We start from the raw sequence: 17,918 nt of genomic DNA, 5'->3' as shown, positions 1-17,918 counted from the left end.
ACAGACTGACTATAACAGTGGTGAATCTGCTGTCCCTCCGCGATGGTCTGCTCCGGACTCGCTCTAGTCATGCACTACGTAGCTGAACTTGTGTGGTGTAGTTTTTTCTATTTTTTTTTTCACGGTTCAGATTCATAAAAACATGGTGGAGAATCTCTGAGGAGATTAGTTTTTTTCACTTTTTTCATTCAAGCTGAAGCTAAAAGCAGCCAGAAAGCTGAATGAAACGTGTTTAAGAAAGTCCTCCCCCCAAACGTGCTTTTTAATAGATAGATAGAAAAGTGATAGAGTAAGATTTATAAATATATATAGGAGGAAAGAAAGAAATATACAGATGTGTAGATAGATGTGGGAGAAATGTCCCTAGTTTATAGAATAAAACAACAATGTTCATTTTACTCAAACATAAACCTATAAATAGCAAAAGATAGATAGATAGATAGATAGATAGATAGATAGATAGATAGATAGATAGATAGATAGATAGATATGAAATGGAGTAAAGATATATATGGGTGGAAAAAGAGAAATATTCAGATGAGTGGACAGACAGATAGATTCATAGATACTTTATTGATCCCAGAAGGAAACTCTAATGAGCTATACTGTGCCTTATTTACACAGAAATGCAGCTTAAAAGTCACTGCTTTGCCACCCAAAGGCCTCCCTGAAGGCCAAGGGCAAAGCTAAAGTCCACATTCCCGAGCACATTCTTCACATTATCCTGCTCCTGCTTTGTTTACATGCCAGCGATTTCTCCTGTTTCTGTTTCTTGAAAGACCTTCACTTACAGTCATGGCCTAAAGTGTTAACACCCCTGATTTTTAATTTTTTTCCCAGAAAATTAAGTATGTCTCAGTGAAACTTTTGAAATAACACATTTTGTTATACACATGTTTATTACCTTGTGTGTATTGCAACACCACAAAAAAACCCAGAAAAAAATGTACACAAAACTTATTTGCATCCTCAACTTAATATTTAATTGCACACCCTGAATACTGAAATCAACAAGCTTCTAGTTCTTAGACCTCTCAACTGGAATTCTTTTGAAATTAAGTCAAAATAAGTCGACTAACGAGCACTAATGATACTACAGCTTAAAAGTCATGTAAATACTCGCATTAGTTTTGGACTCATGATGGAGTCCCTATATCCTACCTATTGTTTGTGCTCATCTGCTGTTGGAACAACCTATCACCTTTTACAAGGCTTGGATTAATGGTACGTTGACAGTATCAGTCATAACATTATAACTACCTGCCACATATTGTATAGGTCTCTTTTGTGCTGCCAAAACAGGGTTTACTCTGTAAGAGCATGGACTCTGCAGGTGGTACCATGATTTTAGCTGAAGCAGATTATTTAAGCCGTAATATGTAAGCCATAATCAACAATAAAATAAATAAAGGCTTAAGGTAGATCACTCTGTGTGTAATCCATCTATGTAATATATGACTTTCACAATTTGAACTGAATTAGTGAAATAAAGTAACTTTTCAATAATATTCTAATTTTCTGAGATGCATTAGTACATATTGCAATTATGTCAGACTGATTTATATGACTAGCATTTCTTCTGTGCTTAAGTTTGTTATAATTGGTTTAGACCAGAAAAGAGAAGGCCAACTCAGGACCTAGAGTTGGCCTCCTGAGTCCAACAGATTAGAGATTCTGCTCTCTCTCTCTTTCTCTCTCTCTCTCTCTTTCTCCCTCTCTCTCTGTCTTTCTCCCCCCCTCTCTCTCTCTCTCTCTCTCTCTCTCTCTCACACACACACACACACACACATACACACACCTGTTAAATCTGTTAATGACCTCATGAGGTGAGTCAAGCCTTGTTATAAACTGTTTCAAACATGTTAAGAAATTTCCTCGGCATTAACTGATAAATTATTTTAATTAGCATTCTATGAATAAAAGTTCTCCACCATGTTTAACACACGCTGGCTTGATCTAACAAATTACTGCATGATCACTTTTATACTCAATCTGTCCACCTCACCTCTATATTACCATCTTTAAGCTGTGAGAAAGCTTATACACAATGCTGGCCTTTAAGGTCAGTGTTGGGATCAGCTCATAGGTGGATTAACATGCTGGCTGACTTGACCTTTGTTGGAGCCAGTAAACACAAATGTGCAAAAATATGAATGAAAAGTAGATAAATGTGTTGATTTGCTTTAAAAAAAACACGCTAAACACTTCCTATAAATACACAGAACAACGGTCTATTTTGGTAGATTGTCAGATAAGCCAGCGCTCCATGTGTGAACATGTCTAATAAGATAGTATATCACCAGTAGTGAACCCTGTCTGTTAGATATGGGTCTTAACATGGTGCTATTTAAATTAATATGTCAATGACAATGGTTGTAACTTCTATTTTCTGGTCTATTTTCATGCAAGAGTAAAGCACTTCCGTTTATTTACAGTAAGCTCAGATTTCCAGATTCCGTGTAAGACTGGGCGCAGGAGCATTAGCATTAGCAGCTAAGAGCTAGCGCTACCAACGGCGCAACAGTGAGAGTAAAATATTTCACACTTCTACTCAGTGATAAAACTCCTGCATCCAGACTGTAATTAAAAAACGGTCACGTGACAACACGTTCAGTAGCTCCTCCATTTGTATCTCCACTCACTGTTGTGTTTTACATGGATCTCCGTGGAAACACCCAAGCGCTCAAAGTGTAATTACGGTGCGCGGCAGTGGACAAAATAGCTATTTTATTAAACGTGTGTGTCCGGATGGGACTAAAATTACCGGAGGAGCACGGAGTTCAGAAAAAAACTGTACATAATTCAGCCTGTAATTTTCTCAGAAGATGTCTGAAAAAAACACAGACATGGTCGTTCTGGACAGGAATAAAATCACAGAGGATAAAACCCCCCATAAAAGACAAAATTACTCCAAACAGGGCTTAGGATTGGTGCAGAGACACACACAGGGTGAGCTAACATAACCCTGACACAACACCAAGCTTCTGCTGCTTTCTCTCACTGTCTCTCTCTTTCTCTCTCTCTCTCTATGTATCTATCTCCCTCCATCTGTCTTCCCTTTAGTCTCTCTCTCAGACACATGACTGCTGAGGCTATGACCGAACGCTCGCAGTCAACAAAGCCACTATTCAGCCCCAAAATGCAGGGCACACAGGTTCGTTCCATTTACGTATCTGCAATAAGGCGGCACAGGACACTGCACACTTGAGCTCTTGTCCTTTTTGTTCAATTACTCCTTTTTGAGATCATGGGTGTGTCACGCTCTGCTTCGGAATAATTGCCTAATTTGTGTCACTAATGGTTTATGTAATCATAAACTTTGATCCATTTCAGAACCCCTTGGAAGGGCTCTGTGAGAAAGCCTGAGCCTAATGAGCGGGAGGTGGTGGGGGTGGAGGAGGTGGTGGTGGGGGTGGAGGAGGGGAGTTATCTTCAACACAAAGCTGAATGAAAACTCAAAATTAGCCGAGAATCAACTTAGATTGTTTATCATTTCTATATAAAAGCTCAAAAAATCAAAGAAGGTGAGTGTCCCTAAAAATCTTTAAAATAAGAAAAATTATCACAATGCCTACCATGTAACTTTCCATCATTTTAATGTCTAATTTTAAAAAACAGCGTCTCAGATAGTTGCAGAAAATGAGAAATGGCTGAAATAACAAAAAATATGCAGAGCTTTTCGACCTCAAATAATGCAAAGAAAACAAGTTCATATTCATAAAGTTTTATAAGTTTTTATGAAAGTTTTTTCATGCATCTTGGCATGTTCTCCTCCACCAGTCTTAAACACTGCTTTTGGATAACCTTATGCTTTACACTCCTGGTGCAAAAAATTAAAGCAGTTCAGTTTGGTGGTTTGATGGCTTGTGATCATCCATCTTCCTCTTGATTACATTCCAGAGGTTTTTGATTTGATAAAATCAAGAAAAAACATCATCATTAAGTGATCTCTTATTGTTTTCCAGAGCTGTATACTACATAAATACTCCACTCAAATCTGCAATCAGCATTTGTGTGTTGCACAGCAGTTTTGAGTTCCTTATGGCAGTATTGCCTGGACTTGTTGCACCACTCAGCTGTTAAATGCAAGAGTCACTGCGTTCTAGACAATCAGATAAGTGCTGGGGTGTGAGGAGGCTTCCTGTCGTCACTCACACGTTTTCCTGGTGCTGTGGTGTTGAGCAATTTATCACATATTTTCTGTTTAGTTTAAGAGTAAAACGAAAGGGAACAGAACAGTTAAAGCTAATTCCATCACAGCAGTCACACCTTTCACTGAAAATGAAATAGTAAACAGGTTTCTTCCCCTTTACTCCAAATGCATTCACTCTGACTTACACTGAAGTTCACTTCTTCAGTTTTAAACTGGAACTACGAGGCTAACACTGCTAGCTAACAATTAATAGAATGTAGCACACACACACACACACATGTTTACTCAGTAACAGGGTCGTAGTTGGACTGGTTCTCAGACCGGTTATGATGCATACTGCAAACCGCAAACACACACTCTAACAACAACTTCTAAAAATAAGGCAAAAAAGGAAACAGCTAATCAGCTAAACTACGCTAGTTTAGCCGTCAAGTTAACCACTATTCTCTGAGATCTGGGCAATTTTATCTTCTTAATTTCCTACATAGATAGCAACATTATTCTGACCAAAACTAGGCCCCAAATTGGGCCACATCTAGCATTTACTACTGGCCCAAAACATAATTTGTAATGATGGCCCAGATTCAAGAATATACGTCAAGAATATACAAAAAATTAATTTTAGAATTTTATTTAGTCGAAAAGTTTTAACAACACATTCAGTAGAAACAAAAAACTATGTAAAGTTAGTGTATTTTGTAAATAGTAACCTAGCAAGCATTTGATTACAGTAATAATAAGGTAATAATGTAACTATTTTGCGCATGCATGTAAATTGCACACATAAACAATTAAACAAATGCAAAATCATCCTTAAGGCTTTAGATATATAATTTATAAATATAAAAAAAACTAATACAAAAAGAATGATTTTAAGTCTGAATACATGTTAAGTCATACTGATGCAGCATTGCCGAGTAGCACCACAGCGCTAACGCTCCGAGGAAAGCGCAGCGACTTGGTTCTGATACATCAGCTCACAGACGCAGCCTTGTGCTGATCCACATCACCCTAGGAGTGATGATCCACTGTACCTGCCCAGAGAGAGCAATGCCAAGTGTGCTCTCTCGGGGCTTCGGCAGCTGATGACAAGCTGCATGACCGGGATTCAAACCAGCGATCTCCCGATCATAGTGGCAACATTAGTTACCATCCTCAGACACCAAACATGGGGGAGTTTCCTTACTGTAAAATGAAAAGTGCAGATTGTTTTTGATTTTGCTTTTATTTCTAGTATTTCCAGTTACTAAATGGCGTGCCCCGTTGAAAATGGTATTCCGGGAATTCCCTGAATGACTGTAATGCAGTCTAAAGATCAGAGAGCTACTGCAGCTTCCGAGTGCTTTTATACTCGGGCATTCCTGAGTGGCAGCTACGAACAGAGCGGCGTCGGTAAGCGAGTTAGCGCAATTATACAGTTTACAGGAAAAATCCTGCTGTGTGAAATTCACAGACGTTAGTATATAGGCCTTAATAGATTCCTTCATTCATAATCCATGCGGCCTACTACACTCCACTGAGCCCTCAGACCTTCAGAGCAGATGCACGGTGGTCTGGGAAGTTCACAGCTTACTCACAGGCTTGTGACACAGATCAACCCCCCTTCTCCCTTTAGTATCTAGGGAAGCTTTCTAAGTTATTTCTCTCTAAATTGGCAGGACGTCAATTTCTCATTTACTCTGTTGTGCAAGCTCCCCCCTCCTACACACTGTGACATACAGACACACACACACACACACACACACTTCCTCATTCTCTGGAAGCAGAAAGTATTTCACAGTCCAGTGCTGTCAGGCCTGCTGCACTCGAACGCCTCTTGGACACAAGCTGCCTGTTAGCTGGGTTGTTTGTTCTGCTCATTGGCCTGTTAGAACATCTACACTAATGACTGCAGTGCGTAGAAGTATAATTCTCAAACACACACATATACACACACACACACCATCCAGTGCTATACCATGACCTCAACTGCTGCAGTCATTTCAAAGAGCCACTAAACCATTAAAAGCTGAAATGTGTTCCTTTTAAGTAACAAAACATACCGTATTTTTAGCACTATAAGTCACTTTTTAAGACATATATACTATAAGGAACTTCTAATTCAGCAGGTCTCGCCGCTGGGTGGTTGTGGTGGGGGTAGTTGACAAAGTTAAGTAAAGCTAAGCTAAGTAAACAAAACTGTAATAATAAAAAAAAACTTTATTTTAAATTCAAACGAGATCATAAAAACTGTTTATTTAGAGTAAGTAAAGCCCTTCCATTTATTTACAGTAAGCTTAGATTCCCAAATTTCTCCAACATTAAGGCTAAAGCATTAGCGGCTAATCGCTATCCTGATAGCCCTACACTGAGGAACCCTGAGTCTTCCGTTAAGCCAGAGCGCTATCAGCTAGCGGTTTGTCACACATAGCTTGTTTTAACGCGATAAACGGGCAGACTACAGTCTAATATACTCTTCTCTGAATGCTGAAAGAGCTAGCGCTTAGTGTGGTTAGCAGCTAATGCTAATGCTGTTCCAGCAGTGCTAGTAGGGGTTAGCAGCAGGCTACAGGCCAAAAATACTCACCTCTGAATGGGAAAATAGCGGTTAGCAGCTAATGCTAATGCTGAACTAAACTGAAACTCCTGTATAACTTTGTACGTCAGCAGAGTGTCTTTACTGCTTCTTAATATCTGACTGGTAAAATTCATACATAAGGCGCACTGAAACTTTTAGGAAATATTAAAGGATTTTAATTGCATCATTTAAGGGTACCAGTCCTGCTTAAAATTTGTATCAGCATTTCTTAACCTCTCAAAAATTAATGTATTGACCTGTAATTGATAGTGTGGTAACTCTGGTAGTGGTGTTATCCACTGCACCACATCAACCAATACCATACTGATAACACTGTTTATCAATAATTTTTCTAAATGCAACTGCTAGAACTACTCACCACACACCAAGTACAGGGGGTCTCTCTCTCTCATCCTCTCTCTGTCTCTCTCTCTTTCTGTCTCTCTCTCTCTCTCTCTCTCTCTCTCTGGTCCTGATTTATGCTTTGCTAGCGGCTGCTCATTAGTAGCCTCAGTTCTGAATCCGTCGCTGCACCCATGTGCTTTGTGCTTTGACCAGTGGGATATGCAGTGTTTAGGGGGGAGTGGGGTCAGTTCAGGCTGTAATCCTTGAACCGAGTCCAAAAATGTACACGATCATGTTAAGCACCGCAGATCACAGGGTTTGTTCACCTCCTCTGCTTCAAACGACGTTACAGTAATGCTTTTTTCAACGCTGATATAGGCCGGCATAATCATTTATTAATTTACAACAGCCTACATCAGATGTCTATTGTTAGTTTAACATGAACCGTTCTGATTTAACATTGTTAAATTTGCTAACAAGGCCAAGTGGTGCAAAGTAAGCTTTATAAAGTTTTATAAATATTATTTAAAACTCCTTAAAGCTCATTCCAACAATCAGCAGGAATGAGCTCCTCTAAGCAGCTGCCTTGCACTATAAAGAACATTAAAATTATAATGTCAAATTATAAAATAAATACTGATGCCAACAAAGTAGTAAAATACTTTAGAAAGGCAGTGAAGCATTATCAGGTAGAAGTTTAATCAGTTCCTACTGTAATTACACTTAACAGGAAGTGTGGAGGTCAAGTTGAGGTCTGGAAATCCAAGAAACCTTTCAGAAGGAAGTAGCATAGCATGCTCATAGCATTGCTAAAAAGGCAAATCAATGACCCTCACAGAACAGAGTCCAGTGAATATTGTAGTTTAAAGTAAAAAAAAAAAGTATTAAGCCCATATTTAGACAGGTGTGCCTCTCAGGAGTCTCTTTTATAAGAATTTTATTTTATAGCAATATAGCCATATCTGAAACCTTTATGGTGTCTGGTGCAAGGGGTTAGTATGTCTGGAACACTGAACAACAACAGTAATCATAAAAAAGCTAAAACTGCCTCCACAAATAGGTTTATTCTTCGATAGTTTACCTTTGGCCATATAAACTGCCAAACTGCTGTGTCCTAAATGCAAGAAATGCTCACTTGATGCCTTGCTGCCCACACTATCTCACTGAGAAAAGATAGTGTTGTGACTTAGTGCCTTCCTGTCTATTGCTGCCTTCAAGTCTTGTCAGTAAAAATATCATATTTACGAGATAAGAGCACATAAACGCTACCACAAACTTATATTTTAATAACAAGAGGTCATGGTGGCTGCCAGTATAGATCCTGCTCCTATGTTAAACAGTAAAAACAGTTTTAAAACTAAAAAAAAGGATTAAACCTAAAAAAGCTGTCTGTAAAAATAATTCAAACTTCTACTCACTGATAAAACTCCTGCATGCGGACTGTAACTGAAAAAACAGGAGGACCAGTGAGTTTTTAGGCTTTCTCGGTCACATGACATCATCGAGTTCAGTAGCTCCTCCATTTCCACTGCTATTGTGTTTTTACATGGATCTCCGTGGAAACGCACGCCCAAAGTGTAAGTACGGTGTGCGGCAGTGGACAAATAGCTATTTTATTAAACACAAGGAGACGAAACTCAGAGATGTGCGTCCAGGCGGGACTAAAATTACCGGAGTACCACGAAGTTCACAGAAAAACAGTAGATAATTCAGCCTGTAATTTTCTCAGAGGACGACCGAGAAAAACAGGTACATGGTCGATCCGGACGTGAATATAATCACAGAAGATAAAAGAAAAAAATTACCCCAGAACCCCCTGAGAAATGCATGTCTTTTTTGCTTCTTTCTCTTGGAGAAGGGCAAAATTAACCTCCTATTTTTTATGATAATAGACCAAAATAGACACGGCCAAAACAGTCGAACACATGTGAAGTCATAATTACAACCTCCAATCTTGTAAGTAGGAATTTCCGAGGAAGACTTGATGGCAGCGTATGAATCCTGACTGAGTAGGCAACATTTCCTACTTTTCTGACGACATAGTCGTTAAAAACACCAAAAAGTGAAAAGTATCCTTATTGTCCACCTTTCTAGCTTTTTAGTCACACGCTTTACGCTGTAATAATGTTTTAAACTATCCAAAACTTACCCAAGTTTATTGTCAGCTGGACTTGCCCAGCACCAACCAAAAGTCAGCATTTCAGTGCCATGGTGTCTCCACAGCTTCATCCATTTGGTCTCAGAGAATTCCCAAGTCTCTTCCAAATGGAAACTGCAGTCCACTACTTGCAATTACTCAACAAAGTGAGTTACAGCTCAGGTGTGTCAAGACATGACCCTCCTCCCTTTGCTTCTCTTCTTTTATCACTACTTTTCAGGAACTGCCCTGTGCTACTGTGCCACTTACCCTTCAAGAAAAAAAAAACATACAAACACTGATTCAAGCAGGGAGTTAAAGGGGAACTGTTTCTATTGTTCAAACTGCAGCACAATTCAAAAAGTAAGTTAGGCATTGGTCACTACAACTACAACACAAATTCAATTGGCATTCTAAAGCCCTATCCGGACGGGATTAGTTTCTTAGGGGGACGTCAGTGAAAAAATATTTCACTCTTCTACTCAGTGATAAAACTCCTGCATCCAGACTGCAATTGTAAAAACAGGAGGACCAGTGAATGTTTTGTCTTTTCTTTTTACACCATTTCTGTCATTTTGATTGAGAACCTAGCTGACAGTACACAACAAGAATAGACAGCAGACTTTGTCTGAGGGAGGGATCTGTACCTACTGTCTGTTGGTCCACATGGGTCTTGACTATTCCTTTAAAAACTCCAAGCATTAAAACAGTCCATCCATCCGCTTGCTGTAAATCAGCTGAATTTTTTTGCTGTCACGTGTCATATGCTTTTATGACCTATCAACTCCCATCAGAGCCCCGCCCACTAGATCAATTGAAGAAATGCTATTTCTGTCATTTTGACTGAGAACCTAGCTGACAGTACACAGCAGGATTAGCCAGCAGACTTCGTCTGAGGGAGGGATCCATACCTACTGTTGTGGAAAATCGGCAGATGAGGGAGATGTAAGTACTTTCAAATAATGAGTTTTGGGTTTCTATCAGCGCAGTTAAGCACAAACTAGCTTGTTCATGTTGCCACTTAGCACAAGCTAACAACAACGTTAAGTGAATGTGCCAAAGATATGATGTTCTTGTTTTGAATGCTACACATTTACAGAAAATTATTACTTACAGAAAATATTTTTTTTCAGTGTAACATAATGTAAATTATTTTTCCATTACCCCTGCACAACAAAGAGGCAATGTGCAATGATTTGTAAATACAAACCTAAAATTTCCTGAGTTTTTTTATTATTTATATTGTACCTGATGCAGTTTTTACGTCCTATTTTGAAAAACACCATCTTTTTTTAATAACTGTGAAATGAAAAACAATGTAATTTCCCAGCAAGTGCAGCAAAGACAAGGGGCCTGTTATTCCAGTCCATTAGAGGGGTATTAGTGGTTAAACAACTTACACACACGATGGCAAATGACATTATGTCTGTGAAATGTATGAACACGTCCTCACATGTTCCCTGGATTGTATATCTCAAAGAAAGGTTGTAAAGCTCCAGAAGCCCCGACTGCATCTCTGATTAGTTAAGCCTCTTTTGAGAACGACCTCTGTTAGCTCTGTGTGGTTTCTCAGTTTAACATCTCAGCACATCAGTGGAGCCGCTAACCGGCCTGAGCTGAACCTGCCAGAGCTCCAGCCCTCCTCTATATATATATGAGTATAGAATATATATGTGCATAGAAGTTCAGTTAGAGCAGGATCAATTCTGCACACAGGCTCCAACATGATATAGGGACTTGCTCAACTCAATATGAGTGCATTGCTTCTGCATTGGTTCTCTCAGGTCAGGGTCAGTGCAGAGCCTCAGGCCTGTAGTGAGGTTGAGTTCATAGAGCCTGACTTGTTTGTCTGTACAGTAGAGGCGACTTTGAACTTGTCCTCAGGCAACCTGGTGTATGTGGGGTCTGCACAAACACACACACACACCTTCACTCCCAGAGAAAATTTTTTATAAAAAAAAAAAAATTATATATTGTTGTTTTATATATATGTATTGTTGTACATTTGTATCATGTTCTTCTCCACCAGTCTTACACACTGCTTTTGGATAACTTTATGCTGCTTTACTCCTGGTGCAAAAATTCAAGCAGTTCAGTTTGGTGGTTTGATGGTTTGTGATCATCCATCTTCCTCTTGATTATATTCCAGAGGTTTTTAATGTGGTAAAATCTAAGAAACTTTTAATTTTTCAGTTTTATTTTTTTCCCAGAGCTATATATATATATATATATATATATATATATATATATATATATGAAATATGCAGCAACAGTAGTGTTCGCCCTCCATTAAAGCTCTCATTTAAATCTGCCATGTCTAAACCACTCTACACTATTATGACTGTCTCCCTCCCAAATATACAGGGAAATACTAGTATTTAAAAAAAATAGTCATGATCTTAATTATGATTAATCACAGAATTGTTATAGTGTGACATGTTTTAGTTTATTTATTTATATGGTCATTTAAGATTTTAGTTTATTTTGTTCTAAAAAAATTGACTTTTTGATTCCACTGTTTCAATAATAATTAAAATGAATTGAAAAAAAAACTTAGGGGACAACATGGATGTGTTCCTTTTATTGTCTGCATCGCCAAAGTATTAGCTCGGCAATCAGAGAATCGACACATACTCAAAATCTAATGACTTGGAAGCAAAAAATGTGTTTAAAACGTAAAGGCTTTATGGGGTATTACATTTTTTTTAATGGCTCTATTCCTAGACAGGCCAGTTTCCTCCATTTCAGTGTTACACGTACTAGACTGCACTCAAAGGCAGTTAACATTTCCATTGAAAAGTTAACTTTGAAGAGTCAAAAAGTGGAAATATTTGCACAATTGAACTTTTGTGCACTTTATTCTAATTTTGTTTAAAACCCCAAAGGCAACAAACTCAAGAAGTGAGATGAAATGGATTCACTGGAATCTGCAGACCAAATCAATTCTGTGCTTTGTCAGTCAGAAGTGGGCCATGCAGTGTTATGCCTACAGGGACATCATGAGGACACACAATAGTGTTCTTACATGAAGCTGTTTGGTAATGGAGCCTTCCATGTTGCATAACAGCAGAGGCCATCTGTTATACAGCTCTGTAAAAAAATAAGAAACCACATAAATATGATGAATTTCTTTGATTTTACCAAAATTAAAATCTCTGGAATATAATCAAGAGGAAGATGGATGATCACAAACCATCAAACCACCAAACTGTACTGCTTGAATTTTTGCACCAGAAGTAAAGCAGCATAAAGTTATCCAAAAGCAGTGTGTAAGACTGGTGGAGGAGAACATGATGCCAAGATGCATAAAAAACCACCAGGGTTATTCCACCAAATATTGATTTCAGATTTTTAAAAACTTTATGAATATGAACTTGTTTTCTTTGCATTATTTAAGATATAGGTATACTCAAACATATATATATATAAATAGCACAATCAGAGAACCACTCCAGTTTACAGCTACGCTACTCGTTTGTTTCTGCATAGTTTAAAACCTCTGCCGCTGTTCACCATTGGTCAGTTTCTGACCGCAGGACTACTGTAACTCTGTACTCTCTAACACTGATCAGCCTGATCTGATGATCCACTTACCCAGACCAGTGGCCTGACTTACCGTCAAACCCCCACCACTGGCTTATTACCTGTGCCACCTTAAATGACCCTGTGGCCCACTGTGGTTAACCCAGGTCTCAATTCTTTGGTCTCAAAGCTTATCGTCAAAAAGGAAGTGTTGTTGGATTGCAGTGCTGTATGGAAGAGAAGATAAATGTTAACAGGAACAGTAAATTATAAAACATGTTGACTAATATGGGCAACACTACACTAATACAGAAGTAGTGTGTAGCAATGTGCCCAGCAATAATCCATCCCATCCAGCTTGAATTTTCACACAGCTATATAAATGCTAATAAAGCATGCCCAGTAGCATCTCAGTCTTTTTCTTCTTTTTTTTTTACCTTTTAATAGTAATAATAATAATAATACATATTTATTTATATAGAGCTTTTCAAAATTCTCAAAGACACCTTACATACAAGAGCACAAAGTAAAAAAAAGAGATAAAGTAAGTAAATTGAACGTAAAGGCAGAATATAGGCAGTTTTATCAATGACAATTTGTATAAAATGTTTTTTTTTCTTTTCCATTTTAGCTAAGCCAACTGTCCCACTCATTTAGCTGCTATTCAGCTGTATATCCCCCATAGTTGAAGACTAGCACATGCCTCCTCCGATACATGTGAAGTCAGCAACCGCCTCTTTTCGATTTTTGCTCTTTTACTGTATTTTTTGCACTATAGGGCGCACCTGATTATAATAAGCACTATCAATAAGCGTCATTTTTCTGGTTTGTTTTCATACATAAGACATACTGGATTATAAGGTGCATTTTATGCGACACCAGTAACTAGTAATGTACAACAGGGGTGGCTAAGTTAAGTAAACAAAACATTTTCGACGAGTCAGACAAGTCAAATGAGCACTGGATGTTAATCTACACAGATTTCTCTCCTGAAAATGTTTTATTAGGGTGACTAAAGTGCTTCTGTTTATTTACATTAAGCTCAGATTTCTAAAGCTGGAGCATTAGCAGTTAGCGGCTAATGCCATCAGACAGAGCTACACTGAGGAACCCTGAGTGTTCCGGTAAGCCAATGCGATATTAGCTAGTGGTTTGTCCCATGTAGCTTATTTTAACATGGTAAACGTGGAGCCTATAGTCCGATATACTCACCTTTAAACAGCAAAAGAGCTAGTGCTGTGGTTAGCGGCTAATGCTAATGCTGCTCAAGCAGTGCTATCCGGCATTAGCAGCAGGCTACAGGCTGATAATACTCACCTTTGGACGGCCAAAGAGCTAGCACTCAGCGGGTTAGCGGCTAATGCTAATACTGCTGGAGAACTAAACTGAAATGCCTGTATAAAGCTGTACTTTAGCAGAGTGTCTTTAATGCTCCTTTACTAAAACCTGAATGGTATAAATTATACATAAGAATCACTGGATTAAAAAAAGCACTGACAATGTTTGGGAAAATTAAAGGATTTTAAGTGCACCTTATAGTGCGAAAAATGCGGTAATTTAATAAAATTGTGTTTCTCACGATTGTGACTTAGAGAACAAATAAGAACACGTTTAAATAGTGATCAATACTGAAATCCCTTATTAGTTTATGTAACTCAGGATTAGCAGTCAGGATTTAATTCCACAACAACTAAAAGAATACAAAAAAAAATCTGTTTAACACAGAGATAAACTGTTGCATCCTCTGTTTGATCATCATGTTCTGGCATGTTTGACATGTCAAATGAAGACGAGCAAAGAAACATAGGAATAAATCAGCCTCTTTAAGTCTAAAGGATAAGGAGAGCTTTATGTGAAATCAGTTACGGCAGGGTCACTGGAGTTTGGGAGTTCATGAAAGTTTAAGGCATGTAATTGCGAATGGTGGCGCAATAACTCTATACATCGCAATCATGCAGACAAAACGCTGTGAACAGCATGTGAGTAGTCATTCAGGATTTCCCAGGTACTCCTGTTATTGTGCCTGAGTGCCTGAGCACAAAGCTGATGATGCACATTATTCACTGGATACGCTAAGAAACTAAGAAACCATCACACAAAGCTTATAAAGGACATTATGAAGTATGGTAATGCTGGAGAGATTACCATTACACAGTAGTGTATCTAATATGAAAAGTTTAGGCAAGGTATTGTTTAATACTTAATGCAAAAAGACAGTATTTAAGTAAATAAAATACATTAGTAATGTGCTAACATCCAGTTTATTTGTATTTTTTTATTTATTTCAAATTTTATCCTATTTTCTCTCCTATTTGGAAAGTCAATTACCCAACCCACATAATTAGGACTCCTCCTTTTAAAACCACCTCTGATGTAGCGTTCCTCGGTAGCCGGCACACCTTCAGAGGAAGCGTTGCTGTTGTAGTGTTCACTAGAGCAACAAAATATTTAAAAAAAAATAATATTTTTAAAGCTGAATAAGCAGCAAATTTTTTGGATGTGTTTCACAGCTGTCATCTTCATTTTTTCATTATTTGACCATGTTTTGATCAAAAATCGACCTAGTGGACAGCTGGTTTGAATCCCATTCATGCAGCTTGCCATCAGCTGCCGGAGCCCTGAGAGAGCACATTTGGTCTTGCTCTCTCTGGGTGGGTACAGTAGAGTAGATGGCGCTCTTTCTTTTTTTTCCCCTCATCAATCCTAGGGTGATGTTGGTCAGCACAAGGCTGCGTCTGTGAGCTGATGTATCTGAACCGAGTTGCTGTGATGCTACTCAACAATGCTGCATTAGCAGCAGTTCAAAAAGGGATATGGAAAGTCCTAATGATTGGGTTGGGTAATTGTCCTTATAAATTGGGGAGAAAATGGGATATAATTGGAAAATTAATTAATTATTCATTTAATACCGTATTTTAACATGTGTGCTTTATGAGTCTCTTGCCTTAGGCTGTGACCTCCATACAGCATTCATTCCACCCACAAGAATGTAATTACCTTCTCTTATGCGTTCCAAGGGGAAAGGTGAACTCCTGCCCTCCGGCAACTTTCTTTCTTCACAAAGTAGAACTGGAACGGTCACCTTAGCCTCAGTTGAGACTGAGCGCTCTCATGCATACATTAGCGCTGATCCCTCTCTTTGTGGACAGTTTCCATTGCCTTTTAATAACTGTAGTTCGATACTGCTACTCGCTCTATCACTAACCCAAAATACCAACCAAACCTTTCTAACCCCGGAAAGCAAAAACATTCATGTTAGATTATTATTTTTGTCAGTGAAGCTGCAGAACTTTAGAGCTAAGAATTACTTTTTCAAATGTCACAAATACTCACAAATAATGTTTATTTACTAGTTACTATTATAAAGTTTCAAAGCCTATTCAATCCACTTTCAATCCAATTTCAGTGCCATTATTTTCCGTAACTTGTAATTTATTACTTTAGAAAAAATATTAATTTCTCATCATTTTGAATTTGAAGCTTTTTAAGCTTTTTAAAATCAGATTTTTATTTCAAGGTTTTAATGCGATTCTTATAACAAACCACTAAATATATACAATCTTGCATGAGTTGGTATTTTCCAGTTCCTTGAATGCATTCCATTGAACAGCACTCTTTCCCAGTAACTCTAAAAACAGAACATGAATCTGTTCTTCTAAATCATGTAAAACATAACCCGTTCCATAACCAGTATATATATATATATATATATATATATATATATATATATATAGCTCTGTAAAAAAATAAGAGGCCAGCTCTGTAATAAGTTTCTGAATCAGTTTCTCTGATTTTGATATTTATAGGTTTATGTTTGACTAAAATGAACATTGTTGTTTTATTCTATAAACTATGGAGAACATTTCTCCCTAATAAATAAATGAAATGACAAGAAATTATAAAATAAAGGTACAAAAAACACAACTAAAACATACCAAAATTACAAAAGTTAACAAAAAATTTAACAAGACCAAAAACAACTAAAAAACATACCCGAATCATAAAAAAAAAAAAAAAAAAAAACTGTTAAAACAGTGGCAGACTGTATGGAGGTGGTTCAATCTTCCTCTAGTGAACTCCGGCTCACTGGTGCACTGTGATTTAACTTTCTCAGTTCAGTAAAAACTCTCAGTAGCTAAAGCATTAAAAAAAAACAGTGTTGAGAATGAATTATATTATATATTGTCTCTGATCAGGCCAGCTCTTACATTACAGCTTAAACTACAGTAACCCTGACTGACGGCCACACGGCCAAAGGCCACCAGTTTCCTCTTAAAGTGAATGGGATGAAAGTTCCCAGTGTTAAAAATGTCCCTAAGTTCTGGACATCCCCTCTGGATGTTTCTTACAATTTCTCCATATTTTTCTTTCATTTCTTTATTTACTGTAGAGCTTTTGGGCCATTCTGTTCCACATGAGCAGGTCAAAATCATGCCTTCTACCCCAGTAGTAGTGTTTTCTACTGCTTTATTGAATCAGAGGCTGAGCTGAACTCATATTAGCATACATGGAATAGCATCTTGCTAGTTAGGCGGTGTGGACTAGGGTGACTTTTACTGATAAAAAAAACAACACTCAAACAAGTTTTAAGAGACCAGAAATTAATATTTGGTGGAAAAACCCTGTTTTTAAATCAGTTTTTCTTCATGCATCTTGGCATCATGTTCTCCTCCACCAGTCTTACACACTGCTTTTGGATAACTTTATGCTTTACACTCCTGGTGCCAAAATTCTAGCAGTTCAGTTTGGTTTGATTATTTATCCATCTTCCTCTTGATTATATTGCAGAGGTTTTGAATTTGGTAAAATTCAAGAAACTCATCATTTTTAAGTGGCCTATTATTTTTTTCAGAGCTATACAGGCTAGTGCATTGTAGCACTGTCTATTTATGTTGAAGATATAAGATGTGTTTCAGCTAGGTACAGAGCAGCCAATCACAACAGAACTATGAGATTTTTAAGCGCAATAACTGGATAGTCATTAATAATTAAAAAAAAAAGATAAAATGGAAATAAATTAATTATGATCCAGATATCTAAATTATTTGGGTTGCTTCATTACAGAACACATGCAAAAGGAAACAGGCGTAAGGCCTTATCTCTGAACTCATCAGGATGATGATGATGATGATGAGGATGATGATGATGCAAGTGAAATGCCTTCAGTAACAGCAGCTGAAGTTTTTTGTTCCCTCTGGAGGAAT

Source organism: Astyanax mexicanus, chromosome 8 (genome assembly GCF_023375975.1).
Source record: "Astyanax mexicanus isolate ESR-SI-001 chromosome 8, AstMex3_surface, whole genome shotgun sequence".
In the NCBI taxonomy this organism is placed as follows: Eukaryota; Metazoa; Chordata; class Actinopteri; order Characiformes; family Acestrorhamphidae; genus Astyanax; species Astyanax mexicanus.
The sequence above is the reverse complement of the archived record's forward strand: the minus strand, read 5'-3'. Positions refer to the sequence as shown.